A 6,729-nucleotide genomic window follows, 5' to 3' on the forward strand; every position below is an offset into this window, starting at 1 on the left:
AGGTTAAGATGATCTTATCTCAAAATGCCTATGGCAAAAAAGAAACTGGACCAGTTGCTAGAAAGGCAATAGGTTGTACAATCTGTCAGTTTTATTGTTGTGTTTTTTTAGCCCGTTAGTTGGAAAACACTTCCTTGTGCCCTGTTTTTATTTTATTCTGTCTGCCTGGATAAATAGGTGAATTCCTTATCCAACCACATGCAATATGAATAATGTCCCTCACTATCTGTCCCCTGCTTGGTTGTTTTTTTAATAGGATTTCTTCCTGAAAAGACTTTTTGCTCAGCTCCATGAAAAAAGAGACAGGAATTCCTCTGATGTTCATAAAGGAATCACCAGATTGTTATCAAATCATAAACTTCAGAAGCCAATACGGGAACTGTGGTAATTTACAGCGACATACTGTAATTTGTCTCAGCAACCTTGTCAAAAAAACAAAACAAACAAAAAAAATACCCACATCTATCATCATTCATTGATAGGCCTCTGTGGGATTTGCTATATGTGTCATCCTTATTAAGAAATCTGAGTTCAGGAAGCAATGCATCATTTGGAAACTCCCATTACAGTTGGTACTACAGCCCCTTTTGAGTACTGGTATTTTTGAGGGAATCTGCATGTATTTTATAACATCACTTTTGTTCTATCTAACAAAAGGCAGATAGAACAAGACAGAATCTATAAAATCAAACATGTGTGACACAATCATAACTGAGCTGAAAGTTTACCACACAGTGAGACACGGGGGAGGAACCCCCATGACACATTTGTGCACCTTTTGTTTTTCTATATTTTTGGTCAACATTCAGTCTCACAGCTTTAAAATGAACCTGCTATAAAATGACAGACTTACAAAATCAGCAGAAGATTAAAATATTATTTTATTTTTTTATTATTATGTGTCTAAGCATTTTACTAACAACACGGCTAATAAAGTTTACAATAGTACTGCATATTGTATCATAACATAGTTTCATTTGTATCACAGTGAAGGGAATCTTAATAATGTAAAGTACCAAAGGTGTTGTTGCAATCTTAAAAATTCTGAATTGTGCAAGAAAGGCTTCCTCTATTTTTTAACTTTGTTTCCCATCATAAAAACCTCAAATCTACTGAATACGAGTTTCGATTGCAACAGTTTCTCCTGATCATTTGAGAAACGTTTATCCACTTTTTGAGTTCCCCAATTTTTCAGTATGGAGAAATGATTCCTTCAGACCCTCTGTCCACTCAACTGGACAAAGCATATCTAAACAATATAAAAATCTATAATTTCATGACTGTCACTGTCTGGCTTCTGATTACCCAATGAGGATGAAAATTTGCCTTTTAACTTGATATGAATGCACATCAGACAATACAAACACAGCTCTAAAACAGATACACCGTATCTGTCTTCTATTGTGAATATGAAATTATTGTAATCATAACCTAATAAAATTTCTTTCAGTAGAATTTTTTGCTCTTTAAAAGGAGTATTCAAGATATCTTAAAAATATTTACAATCAATAAATTACAAATAAAATTTTTTTTATGTCAATGTAAAAAGGCGACCTTTTTATTAGTTTTCTAGACGCTTGATGCACGGCTTTTTGTTTATACAATCCCATTAATTTTTTTTAATCTTACCTCAGACGTCCACTAGATGGTGCCATCTTCTTTTCCATGCAGCCTCTGGGTTTTTCGATTTCTGTGTTAATAAAACCATATAGCTTCATTTGAGTTAGTTTGCTACCCTGGAATTAAATAGTTATGCAGAATAAAAACACATATAAAGAAACAAAAGCATCTGAGTTCACTTTAGCTGTTGTTGGTATGTTGCAATCTCATTTTGTGGTTTAGCTTAAAGTGTGCAATAAGGCACCACTGAACAAACTCCAGAAACTGTATACTGAGTATTACAACTAGACTTAACAAGCTAGAAATCTCCTCAATATGAGGGACTTTACAAAAGTAGCACAAAGTCTTTCTTAAGCGTATTTTTCAGTCAAAAGGGGATAAATGTCAATTGTTATCGTGCTGCTTTTAAAATCTTATCATTTAAACCAAGAAAAATGATTTTCCCTGAAACTGAACGCTGTTGATGCTTTACTCCATTACCCATCAACCCCATCCTGCCTCCCAACACAGCCACAAACCACACACAACAAGCACTGAATAAGTTTACCCTCCATTCAAACAGCTTGATCCCCACCTTCACCCCCCCATTTCCTCTTTCAACGTCAACCCCTCTGACCAACAAAGTTTCATCAATCTGTAATTAATATTCGAGGGAAAAGAGGAGAGCATCGGGAAGCAATTATTCAATAATGTATGGATGCAAATGCACACTCAGTCCACACAAACACACATACACAAGCACATATACATCACCATGATCGACTCTTCCTCTCCTCAGAGATCAGGTTACTTGCGTTTGATGCAACTACACACAAACGGTGGTTTAACTAATTTACACAAATCACATTTTAGCATAATTTTTCATTGTTACAAATCCTATGGTGTCCGTCGTTGGTATTCACAGACTACTCAGTGCAACTACATGCTTTCATGTACTCTGCAACATGAAAGCTTGAAGTATCCTAATAACCTGAGAGAAGGTTGTAGAAACAAAAATGTACATAAAAATAAAAAACTAAATTGTAAAAGTGGAATATGTACAGTAAATATTCAATAACAAGACTTTGATCTGCACAGCTGACAAGGTATTTCTGGTAAAACCACAATATTCAGTATATGATAGCATTTTATACAATGAGCCCACATAAAGAGATGTATTCATATTACATCTCATGTTTCATTATTGTGAAATCACATATTCAGGATGGTGTGCAGTTAACGTTCCACCCCACACAATATTTTGCATTTTGGGCAAGAGTTTCTTTTTTAACCAGAAGTTAAAAACTTCTGATGGCTGCTTCTCTGATTAACTAAATTCATACCTGGCATGTCAGTTTCTGTCTTGGCACATGTGCCATACTGGTTCCTTTTTAAGATGAATGAACAGAGTGATGCTCCAAACATTGAATGATTTTTCTTCTAACAACCATGCTTTAAACTTCTCCACAACGTTCTCCCTGGTCTGTCTGCTGTGTTCCTCGATCTTAATGTTTGTTCACTCGTGTTCTCTAACAAACCTCTGAGAGTCAGAGAGCAGCTGTATTTATACTGGCATCAGATTACAAACAGGTGTTTTTTATTTACTAATTAGATGAAGTCTGAAGGCTGTTTCGTCGCACAGGATTTTACTTAGGGGCATCCCCATAAAAGGGGGCTGAATACAAATGCACACGTCACTTTTCAGACAATAAGAAAAATGATTTTAAAAGGGAATGAATACTTTAGCAAGGTATTGTAAGTACATTTTATGAAATCAAAAATATTTATTCTCTGTACTTGCTGAAAAGGTTTGAATAAAGGTAAATAAAAACGGAGGAAGTCTCTGGTCTGATATCCCAACAGTTTTAACCACTAAACTAAACACTTTACCTACAGACAAAGCTATTGTAAATATAGCGGCTACATTAAATGATGTATCACAGCTGAGTGACAAGCAGGCCCCAAAGATGCAACACTTTGGTGGTAGGGTTCATTTTGGAGTCCAACGGCTCCAGTTTATAGCCATAAACTCTTGGCTGGCATTGACCCCATGTGTCTGGTAATTGGGATCAGATGAGTGGCAGCAAAAGCGAGGCGACCAGGCTTCTCCAAGACCTGCTCTAACCTGGAAGCATTTATTTTATGGAAAAGATGTTTAGTTAAAGTGCAGCACTGCAGCCTGCAGCCCAGCCCCTCTAATGACCCTCCAAGTCCCCCCGCCCGGGCCTGGAGACAGAGTCCTGTGATGGATATGACTGGTGAAACAGGGACACATACACACATGCACACACATGCTTCCATCACTGTGTGCTGTGATGGATATGACTGGTGAAAGCTCTGAGCGCTGCTTCCTGAGCCCTTCACTTCCTTCCTCGCAAGCCTCGACCGGCGAAGCTGAGCCAGGTTTCACTAAACTACGGCTGGATTGGGTTGCAGATTAAGAGGCTTCCTGTCCTGTTCATTGGCTGAGTTCATCTGCTTTTCTGACGGTCACTTTTGTTTATAACCACACAGTGACTTTACTGAGGATAAATGATTCCTATTAGGATGGATGAGAGGCTGAGGGGAAGAGGTTTACAAAAGAAAAAAAAATACGGATAAATGACAGAAAAAAAGTCTAAGTATTCACTGATCAGTATTTTTAAGAACCTAAATGAAGAATATCAATGCTGACCTATTTATAGCTGTACTGTTCATTTTTTCTGTCTATCTGTCATCTAATTTAAATGCATGAATTATGCTCTACAAATAAAATACCAAGACACAATATTTTGTAAATAAATGAAACTAAATAAATCTACAAGATTTATATATGTAATATGTATGAAATATGCAGTTATATAAAATAAATAAAGTAAATAAAGCATGTTTAAAAGCACCAAAGAATTTCAACCAACAAATTCATCATGTATTAACAGATAATAAATAAACAAATTAAAAGAGCTACAAGAAATTATAAAAATATAGAATTTGAAAAAAAAAAAAAACCATTCAAACATAAAATGTTTCTAAAAGATAAAAATGTTGTTTTTAGAAATATAAAGGCAGGAAAAAGGGCAAAAATAAGAAATTATAATAAAACATTAAAATAAATGACAAAACCCTTATTTGGTTTGCTTAAATTAAAAAATAATTTTAAAAAGCAGGTAAGTGTTTACTTAACAGCACTAAGGTTATGGCAACACAATTGTGTTTTTTGCCATTCTTGAAAACTAGGAAAAATGTATATGCTGGAGGAACTCAGACAAAAAGTTTTACTCCTAATATCAAGAAGTGGGAAAAATGAATTAAAGAACATTTCTCTAACAAAAACATATTTTCTTCCCGATTTTCCAAAAACAATTCTGTTCAAAAAAACTTTCTCGATCCCAGTTACTCATATCACACAATTTTCCTTTCTGTTAGACTTCTCTTTCTCAGACAAGCGTCAGGGAAACAATTATATCTGTAAAATCACGTCCATTGTCATTTTGTTCGCCATCCCATCAGCAGCCGCCCCACACCTCTCATCCTCCTCCTCCTGCTGCTGCTCTCCTGCTGGCAGTCCTTGATTACTCCCGTCTCCTGGGGGAAGGTTTAAACCCCTCAGAGATAGTAATATCGAAAGCACTACTGGGCCAGTCACTTCAGATCAGGGCGGGGGGAGGAAATGGCGATGGACATAAAGCTAAATATATAATTCCTCCCATGCCGGTAATCACGATGTCCAGACAATTCGAAATGACAGTTTAACCACTTTGGACTGGGGAACGCTTTGTTCCCATTTGAGAACCAGGGTGGACCGTCTGCTGGGTCCCTGTGGAGGTTGGGGAGCGTCCTAGTGGGTGTGGAGGCCTTCCTGGGGTCCAGTGTGGTCTCTCTAAATGCTGTGGGGGAGCTGGAGGGGAGCATGGCACACGCTCCATTAAATTAAAATGACTCACAGACCAGACAGGAGCAATTCTGGGAATGACTGACAGAAGGAAACTCTCTCATTGCCTGCTATTTGCTTACCTGATTATTAGGATATCCAGCTTCCTCCTAAAATGCTCATTCATTTCCCCGTTAGAGGAACCGAGAGCACCCACCTGGATTAATAGACACAACCAAACCTGATGCCAGATATATCTATGTGCACATGTATATATAAAAAAAGTCTATAAATATTAATGGGCTAATCTGCACATATTTTTCTCCCCTCTGTGGCTTTGACATGATCAGAGACACTCCTAAATTCATTAAAATTTTTAGGCCCTATTTGCATATGCAGAGATTTTACTTCCAAACAGGCCCTCTCAATATGTCTTTTTACCCATCATCACAACCAGAGAGGAGAGTGCATTTCATTTTCAAGCACTGATTGGATCCTTGATGAGATCTTCAGGGTGGCTTCTCACACTGCGATGCTCCTTCACTCTCCAGAGGTGATGAGAGGCGAGAGAGAGGAAGGAGGAGGAGGGGGGATGAGAGGTAAGTATTTTGGAGTCAAACCCACTCTGTCTGTCCTGAAGTGGTCAACGCTGTTGTTGTCCAACCGTCCTCTATCTGCTGCTGGAGCAACGTGACCAAGACAAGAGCAAGACGGCAGCATGTGTTCCTCTTCGTCAGTGTATTCTGTACAGTAAAACGAACATCTGACTGGTGAATGAATGCCAAGATTCTCTTGGACTGTATGAAAAATGCAGCTTCAAAGTGGAAATATTCCAAAAGGGAAATCAAAAATGATGAATGGCTCTGAATTTACTTGGAAAGACATTCAGTTGTGTGCAAAAGTTTTAAACAGGCTTTAATTTAGTCCAAGGAATCATTCCTACTATAGTCATTTAAAGTGATTCTGATCAATGGACCTTTGTGTGTGTGAGGTTTTGCTCTTTATGCAGGACCAGAAAAATGCATCAGCCTTCATCTTGTTTTATCAAACAGCCTTTTGAAGGGAACTTGTTGGTAGTAACAAACTGAACCTGTTTTGTGTGTGTGTGTGTGTGTGTGTGTGTGTATATATATATATATATATATATATATATATATATATATATATATATATACTGTATATAATAACAAATTCAAAAAATTATATATTTAAAATGTTTACATATTACATAATTTTGATATATCACTTAATTATAAAATTATACATTTTATTAATTATAA

The sequence above is a fragment of the Xiphophorus couchianus genome, chromosome 8 (assembly GCF_001444195.1).
Source record: "Xiphophorus couchianus chromosome 8, X_couchianus-1.0, whole genome shotgun sequence".
NCBI classification, from domain to species: Eukaryota; Metazoa; Chordata; class Actinopteri; order Cyprinodontiformes; family Poeciliidae; genus Xiphophorus; species Xiphophorus couchianus.